The sequence below is a fragment of the Oncorhynchus gorbuscha genome, unplaced genomic scaffold (genome assembly GCF_021184085.1).
Source record: "Oncorhynchus gorbuscha isolate QuinsamMale2020 ecotype Even-year unplaced genomic scaffold, OgorEven_v1.0 Un_scaffold_5182, whole genome shotgun sequence".
Classification (NCBI taxonomy): Eukaryota; Metazoa; Chordata; class Actinopteri; order Salmoniformes; family Salmonidae; genus Oncorhynchus; species Oncorhynchus gorbuscha.
Genome location: NW_025749045.1, coordinates 1 through 9,226, shown reverse-complemented (window position 1 = coordinate 9,226; position 9,226 = coordinate 1). Strand labels below are relative to the sequence as shown.

General features: G+C 47.7%; 1 pseudogene; it reads left to right on the top strand.

The window, feature by feature from the left end:
• Positions 1-3,180: 3,180 nt before the first annotated feature.
• On the top strand, positions 3,181-5,672 carry LOC124028982 (annotated as a pseudogene).
• The last annotated feature ends 3,554 nt before the right edge of the window (positions 5,673-9,226 follow it).

Genomic DNA, 9,226 nt, shown 5'->3' with positions numbered 1-9,226 from the left:
GTGTCTGTTATAACATAGTTTCTCTACAGCCACATAGTTTCAGCCTGACTCAACCTCTCCTCAGTAAAATAATTAGCTCCCTCTTTCTATTTTTCTCCTCTCTCTCTCTCTCTCTCTCTCTCTCTGTCTCTGTCTCTGTCTCTGTCTCGCTCTCGCTCTCGCTCTCGCTCTCTCTCTCTCATACCTCGCTGGCAGAAGTATGTGAAACAGTTTAGTAGTGTTTGAACCTGTAGCAGTGCTTGTCTGTTGTGGATTATACACCTAAGCGTGCACCATTACCTGACATGGGTTGGTTCAAAATAGAGCACGATATCAAATAAAAGTGTATTTGTCAGGGGTTGTAGCAGGGGTTGTAAGCAGGGGTTGTAGCAGGGGTTGTAAGCAGGGGTTGTAAGCAGGGGTTGTAAGCAGGGGTTGTAGCAGGGGTTGTAGCAGGGGTTGTAGCAGGGGTTGTAGCAGCGGTTGTAGCAGCGGTTGTAGCAGCGGTTGTAGCAGCGGTTGTAGCAGCGGTTGTAGCAGCGGTTGTAGCAGCGGTTGTAGCAGCGGTTGTAGCAGGGGTTGTAGCAGGGGTTGTAGCAGGGGTTGTAGCAGGGGTTGTAGCAGGGGTTGTAGCAGGGGTTGTAGCAGGGGTTGTAGCAGCGGTTGTAGCAGCGGTTGTAGCAGGGGTTGTAGCAGCGGTTAAATCAAGAAATTAACCATTCAAGTAGATATATTACAGTGAGCAGTGTCAGAATCTAAATATACATGCATAGTGTGTAAACACTTGTAGTAGGTATAATAGGATGAGCTATGTGGAGAGTACAGTGACAGTTGAAGTCAGAAGTTTACATACACCTTAGCCAAATACATTTAAAAACTCAGTTTTTCACAATTCCTGACATTTAATCCCAGTAAAAAATCCCTGTTTTAGGTCAGTTAGGATCACCACTTTATTTCAAGAATGTGAAATGTCAGAATAATACTAGAGAGAATGATTTATTTCAGCTTTTATTTCTTTCATCACATTCCCAGTGGGTCAGAAGTTTACACTCAATTAGTATTTGGTAGCATTGCCTTTAAATTGTTTAACTTGGGTCATTCCATAGTAAGTACTGTAGTTTTCTATAGTAAACGGTGGTATGTTTTCATGTGGGGCGTGCCCCATGGTTATGCATTGGGCTGACCGCACCACACTCTGGAGTGCCATGTGGTTGAGGGCAGTTCCTGTACCAGGCAGGGATGTTGACACCATTTCAGGCACCATTTCAGGTTTTTTAAGTGAAGTCCACGCCGAAGGAACTTGAAGCTTTTTTCTTTTTTTTTCAATTTAAAGTTTTTTTTAAGTTTTCTTGTTTTTCAATCAACCAACAAAACACATTCCACATTCACAGATGTGACAGGCTTAACTTTAAAAATAATAATAATAATAATAATAATACATTTGAAAAAATAAAAATACAATTAAAATGAATGATAAAATCAAATTAAAACATTTATTTTTCTTAATCTATTTATTTTCCTTGGTGCATATATATATACATACAGTGCTTGCGAAAGTATTCGGCCCCCTTGAACTTTGCGACCTTTTGCCACATTTCAGGCTTCAAACATAAAGATATAAAACTGTATTTTTTTGTGAAGAATCAACAACAAGTGGGACACAATCATGAAGTGGAACGACATTTATTGGATATTTCAAACTTTTTAACAAATCAAAAAACTGAAAAATTGGGCGTGCAAACCGCACCGCTTCTTAACACAGCGCCATCCAACCCGGAAACCAGCCGCACCAATGTGTCGGAGGAAACACTGCACTGCGCCCGGCCCGCCACAGGAGTCGCTGGTGCGCAATGAGACAAGGACATCCCTACCGGCCAAACCCTCCCTAACCTGGACGACGCTAGGCCAATTGTGCGTCGCCCCACCGACCTCGCCGGTCGCGGCTGGCTGCGTCAGAGCCTGGGCGCGAACCCAGAGTCTCTGGTGGCACAGCTAGCGCTGCGATGCATATGTATGGCTAAAATGGCTATAACTCGATAGCTAGCTAACCAATAACTGTATTGATGTAATTGAGAGACAACAAGTGCAACTATATTTATGTTTTCAATAAACATTGGAGGATATTTTCCATGTCAACAATCTACCCCGTCTGTTTTTCCCCATGGTTACGCACGCCTCTGTTTTGTTTCTAGACAACCAACATGGATAAGAGCGTCTGCTAAATGACTTAAATGTAATGTAATGTCTACAGCAGAGAGGAACTGCAAAGAAATGTTGCTAAGCTAACATTAGTTTTGAGGTTGGTCTTACCAGGTTTGAGTAATGTCACGGTCCATCAGTTCCCGAGGTAGCAAGCCACTCCATTTCCACAGCCTTCATCCCCTTTTCAATGACCAAACTTGTTTCTTTTTAACAGATAATTGCTGTCTGTCTGCTGTTGACAGCATAGTCCTTGGTGAAACTTTGTATTGTAGCTAATGTTGTCCATCCTTGTTGTGGCCATGACTGTCGGGTGATGAGGCTACGTTCTCACGTCATACTAGACCAGCAGCTGCCAGAGAAGCAACACTGGGGTTTAAAGTTGTCATGTAATTTTCAAAGAATTGAATTCTCTGATCCATTTCTAGCTATTGTTCCATACCAGTAATGTCATTGTTACAGAACCAATTTACTGCAACGTGTTTCCTGGTATGACTCTAGTGCCTTTTGTTCTTCTCTTCTTCCCATAGAGAGAGGAGAGCGGTCTGTCAGCAGGGGTACTGAGGCCACGCCCCCATATGGCTATCAGCTGGACCTGGACTTCCTGAAGTATGTGGACGACATACAGCGTGGCAACACCATCAAGAGGCTGAACATCCAGCGGAAATCCAGGCCTGTCCGGCCGACGGCGGAGCCCGTGCCCAGGGGAGGTTACTCTGGTGGGGGCAGTGGGTACAGTGGGCAGGGCCAGGCTGAATGGACCTCCACAGGCTCCCTACCCTCCTCCAGTGAAGAGGCACAGCAGAGTCCCTCTTCTACCCCCTCACCCCAGCCTCACCCTCCCCCACCCTGATTTACCACGCCCATGCCCCTCTCCCTTCCTGTGAGACTCCCCCTCCCTTCCTCCCCTACCCCCGAGGGCTACCTGATCGTCCCGCCGAAGCCCACCAACGGCCCCTTCTCCCGCCCCCTCTCTGTGGGAACCTCCCCTCCTCAACCCCCAGGTTGAAGACCCTGATGGAGACGAGGAGGAGGTTAGAACAAGAGCGCCACCTCATGCAGCCCCCTCCCCCTCCGAACCCCTGGCCCTGCTCCTCGCCACCGCCTGGCCTCCTTCGGAGGGATGGGGGGGTCCAGCACCTCCCTGTTCTCCCCCCCTGCTTCCCAACGGGGTGGAGGTAGTGAGAGTACAACCCCTACTACACTTCCATGGGTTCCTCTATGCACCACAGCCCCATGTCCTCGGGCATGACCACGCCGGCCACCAGCGTGTCTCCACTCCACCTGCAGCACATCCGGGAGCAGATGGTGGTGGCACTGCGGAGGCTGAAGGAGCTAGAGGAGAAGGTGAGGACCATACCTGTCCTGCAGGTGAAGATAGCCGTGCTGCAGGAGGAGAAGAGACAGATGACCTGTCAGAAGAACCAACGGCTGGGGGTGGGGGGCATAGTGGGGGAGGGGTTCAGGAAGAGGTCTATAGCGTGGGCAGTGCTGACCAGCTGGACCCCCAGACACATACCCTACAGACCCAGGAGCTGCACATCATGGAGCCAGAGGGCCAGGAGTGTCAGGGCCATAGTCAGAGTACCAAGGGGATGGAGGAGTTCAGGAGGCTGGCTGCAGAGGTCCAAGCCCTGGGGACAAACAGCCAGGATCAAGGATCTCACCAGGCCAGGCGGACCCAGACCTCCCCTCCCTCTCACTCACAATAACAACAACCAGCTCACCTCCACGGCGGTCGGCCCAGATGAGAACATGAACGACGCCACGGTGGTCGCCCAGAGGAAGTCGCCGGTGATGACGATGGTACAACAACGACGCTTCTACTGTGACGTCGGAATGGCGACGGAGCAACGTGAGACTCTCAGTGCTGGGACGGGCGTGACGGAAGCCATGTTGGGCGTGACCAGCGAGGTGGAGGCAGAGCTAGACTTGCAGCAGCAGACCATCGAGGCCCTGAAGGAGAAGATCTACCGGCTAGAGGTGGACCTGAGAGAGACCACCCACCTGATGGAGATGTCCAAGCTGAAGCTAGAGCTGCAGGCCGCTGGGGGAGCCAATAAGAAGAGGGCTGATAAAGGCTGCCAGGTGCGGCCAGACACCTACAGCATGGCCTGCCAGGCGCGGCCAGACACCCAGAGCACTGGCTCAGAGACCTGGAGAGTCCAGACACACAGCCAGGAGTGGGGAACCATCTAGAGACCAGCCATGCCTCCACAGGGGAGACCCTCCACACTGTAGGGGTAGGGGTGTCCTGTCAACCCATCCTGAGACACACTGCTTCGGGTCCTGACCTGCCCATGGAGAGGTGGCTGGTGCAGGAGAGGGTAGAGGTGCAGGACCAGTGTGTGGGGAGGCAGTTGGAGGTGTGTGACCAGGGGGTGGGGGTGGAGGTGGGGCTGTGTGACCAGGGGGTGAACACTGATGAGGAAGTAGACAGTCTGAGCTGTGTAAGGCCCAGGAGATCGAGGCCAGGGAGAGGAGAGCAGGTCGGTGGGCGTTGGGGAGTGTTCTAGAGACGTCACCATCTCTCCCATCAGACAGCTGGTTACCACGGGGACTAACCCTGTCCTGGGCACCACCACGGACTCTGCTGTCATGGTAACCCCAGACACAGCCTCCCAACACACCAGCACCCTACTGGAGACCGCTAGCCAACACACCAACACAGAGACAGTGGTGCTAGCTGACGGCTGTACCAACACCCCCCTGCTCCACACGGCTGAGAAACACACCAGCACGCTAACCAATCACACAAGGACTGTCGCTGTGGGCGAGGGGCTGATCAAAGACCCACAGACCAAAACCAGGTACTTTTTCTATTAGATTCATTTAACCATTTAACAACACAATTTAACCACGTGGATATAATACAATACATTTAAATGTTTTGTGAACACAAAAGTTTAAAAGAATGTTTCTATTGTGGTCGTCGTTAGGTCTGTTGCCGTGGGAAACACAGCGGAGGGCGACGGCGGTCCGGAGGAGGCATGGTCGGCCCAGACCAAAGAGGTGGGCGTCGGCCTGGTCGGCATCCACACTAACTTCCTGGTCGGCCTGAAGACTCGGAACATTGCATGTGGCCCCTCCCACCTGGATGGAACCGCTGTTACCCAGGAGACCATTGCAGTGACGACTGTTGTACCACCTCAGGCCCAGGCCATACCACCGCCCCAGCAGGTGGAGGGGGGGGCAGGACTAGACCACTACATAGAGAGGCTTCAGAAGCTACTTCAGGAACAACAGATGCTGTTGACTGAGAACTACAGTGAGCTAGCGGATGCTTTCGGACAGCCCTGCTCTTCTCAGTTCACCCACTTTGGTTCTATCAACAGCCAGCTGGTCAACACTCTGACTTCTATCAGCTCTGTCATGAAGCATGGCAGTGCTGAGGATCTGAGAACACAGCGAGATAGCAGCAGCACCATGACAGGTAGGCCACACAGAATATCTAATAGGTTGAGTCATTACACCAGACAGACCATTTATCTACTGTTAGCCTGCTCTCTTCTCAGTCGGGTTGAGCTGAAAGAGGAACACAGTCACGTTGTAACATTACTGCTGAACTTTATAAATGCTATTTCATGGTTTAGTAGGGTTATGTTTAGGTTAAGAATTGTTACAGGAACAGCCTCAACATTTAGCAGACACTTATCCAGAGCAACCTACAGTAGTGAATGCATTTTCATACTGATCCCCCGTGGGAATCGAACCCACAACCCAGACAGTATCACATAAAACATTACTGTCCCTCACCTGGTGACAGTTTGTTTTTGTCATTTTTATGAATCACCATTAGCTGCTGACAAGGCAGTTCAGCAAAAAGTAAGGCAGTTCTAGATTTTTAAAAGCATTACAATACATTCACAACACATGAAGTGTGTGCCCTCAGGCCTCTACTCTACTACCACTTATCTACAATACTAAATCCATGTGTACGTGTGTGTATAGTGCTTATGTTATTGTGTGTTTTTATGAATGTGTCTATGTTTGTGTTGCTTCACAGTCCCCGCTGTTCCATAAGGTGTGTTATCAGCTTTTAAAATCTAATTCTACTGCTGTATCAGTTATCTGATGTGGAATAGAGTTCCATGTAGTCATGGCTCTATGTAGTACTGTGGAATAGAGTTCCATGTAGTCATGGCTCTATGTAGTACTGTGGAATAGAGTTCCATGTAGTCATGGCTCTATGTAGTACTGTGGAATAGAGTTCCATGTAGTCATGGCTCTATGTAGTACTGTGGAATAGAGTTCCATGTAGTCATGGCTCTATGTAGTACTGTGGAATAGAGTTCCATGTAGTCATGGCTCTATGTAGTACTGTGGAATAGAGTTCCATGTAGTCATGGCTCTATGTAGTACTGTGGAATAGAGTTCCATGTAGTCATGGCTCTATGTAGTACTGTGGAATAGAGTTCCATGTAGTCATGGCTCTATGTAGTACTGTGGAATAGAGTTCCATGTAGTCTGTTCTGGACTTGGGGACTGTGAAGAGACCTCTGGTGGCATGTCTTGTGGGGTATGTATGGGTGTCTGAGCTGTGTGCCAGTAGTTTAAACAGACAGCTCGGTACATTCAGCATGTCACTTCTCACAAATACAAGTAGTTATCAAGTAAATCACTCTTCCACTTTGAGCCAGGAGAGATTGACATGCATATTATTAATATTAGCGCTCTGTGTATATCCAAGTGCCAACCGTGCCTCCATGTTCTGAGACAATTGTAATTTTCCTAAGTTTGTTGCTCTTTGTTGCACCTGACCACAGGACTGAACAGTAGTCCAGGTGTGACAAAACTAGGGCCTGTAGAACCTGCCTTGTTGATAGTGTTGTTAAGAAGGTAGAAACTAGGGCCTGTAGGACCTGCCTTGTTGATAGTGTTGTTAAGAAGGTAGAAACTAGGGCCTGTAGGACCTGCCTTGTTGATAGTGCTGTTAAGAAGGTAGAAACTAGGGCCTGTAGGACCTGCCTTGTTGATAGTGTTGTTAAGAAGGCAGAAACTAGGGCCTGTAGGATCTGCCTTGTTGATAGTGTTGTTAAGAAGGTAGAAACTAGGGCCTGTAGGACCTGCCTTGTTGATAGTGTTGTTAAGAAGGTAGAAACTAGGACCTGCCTTGTTGATAGTGTTGTTAAGAAGGTAGAAACTAGGACCTGCCTTGTTGATAGTGTTGTTAAGAAGGTAGAAACTAGGACCTGCCTTGTTGATCGTGCTGTTAAGAAGGTAGAAACTAGGACCTGTGGGACCTGCCTTGTTGATAGTGTTGTTAAGAAGGTAGAAACTAGGGCCTGTAGGATCTGCCTTGTTGATAGTGTTGTTAAGAAGGTAGAAACTAGGACCTGTGGGACCTGCCTTGTTGATAATGTTGTTAAGAAGGTAGAAACTAGGACCTGCCTTGTTGATAGTGTTGTTAAGAAGGTAGAAACTAGGACCTGCCTTGTTGATAGTGTTGTTAAGAAGGTAGAAACTAGGGCCTGTGGGACCTGCCTTGTTGATAGTGTTGTTAAGAAGGTAGAAACCAGGGCCTGTAGGACCTGCCTTGTTGATAGTGTTGTTAAGAAGGCAGAAACTAGGGCCTGTAGGATCTGCCTTGTTGATAGTGTTGTTAAGAAGGTAGAAACTAGGGCCTGTAGGACCTGCCTTGTTGATAGTGTTGTTAAGAAGGTAGAAACTAGGACCTGCCTTGTTGATAGTGTTGTTAAGAAGGTAGAAACTAGGACCTGTGGGACCTGCCTTGTTGATAGTGCTGTTAAGAAGGTAGAAACAAGGACCTGTAGGACCTGCCTTGTTGATAGTGTTGTTAAGAAGGTAGAAACTAGGGCCTGTAGGACCTGCCTTGTTGATTGTGTTGTTAAGAAGGTAGAAACTAGGGCCTGTAGGACCTGCCTTGTTGATTGTGCTGTTAAGAAGGTAGAAACTAGGGCCTGTAGGACCTGCCTTGTTGATAGTGTTGTTAAGAAGGTAGAAACTAGAGCCTGTAGGACCTGCCTTGTTGATTGTGCTGTTAAGAAGGTAGAAACTAGGGCCTGTAGGACCTGCCTTGTTGATTGTGCTGTTAAGAAGGTAGAAACTAGGCCTGTAGGACCTGCCTTGTTGATTGTGCTGTTAAGAAGGTAGAAACTAGGGCCTGTAGGACCTGCCTTGTTGATTGTGCTGTTAAGAAGGTAGAAACTAGGGCCTGTAGGACCTGCCTTGTTGATTGTGCTGTTAAGAAGGTAGAAACTAGGGCCTGTAGGACCTGCCTTGTTGATTGTGCTGTTAAGAAGGTAGAAACTAGGGCCTGTAGGACCTGCCTTGTTGATAGTGCTGTTAAGAAGGTAGAAACTAGGGCCTGTAGGACCTGCCTTGTTGATTGTGCTGTTAAGAAGGTAGAAACTAGGGCCTGTAGGACCTGCCTTGTTGATTGTGCTGTTAAGAAGGTAGAAACTAGGGCCTGTAGGACCTGCCTTGTTGATTGTGCTGTTAAGAAGGTAGAAACTAGGGCCTGTAGGACCTGCCTTGTTGATAGTGTTGTGAAGAAGGCAGAGCAGCGCTTTATTATAGACAGACTTCTCCCCATCTCAGCTACTGTTGTATCAACATGTTTTGACCATTACAGTTTACAATCCAGGGTTACTCCAAGCAGTTTAGTCACCTCAACTTGCTCAATTTCCACATTATTTGTTACAAGATTTAGTTGAGGTTTAGGGTGTATTGAGTGTTTTGTCCCAAATACAACGCTTTTTGTTTTTGAAATATGTAGTACTAACTAATTCCTTTCCACCTTTTCTGAAACTAACTGCAGCTCTTTGTTAAGTCTTGAATTAATTTCAGTCGCTGTGGTAGCTGACGTCTATAGTGTTGATTCATCCACATACATAGACACACGGGCTTTACTTACATTAGATCTGGTGAAAGATGATACATAAAAGCATACATTTTTTATATTGTTTTTGTTCCATCATCTTTGAAATGAAAGGCCATTATCTAACTTGGGACTCTAGGCGTAATTTAGATTTTGTATGTGCAAAGTTTCAGACTTATCCAATGAAGAGCAGCAGTAAATAACAAT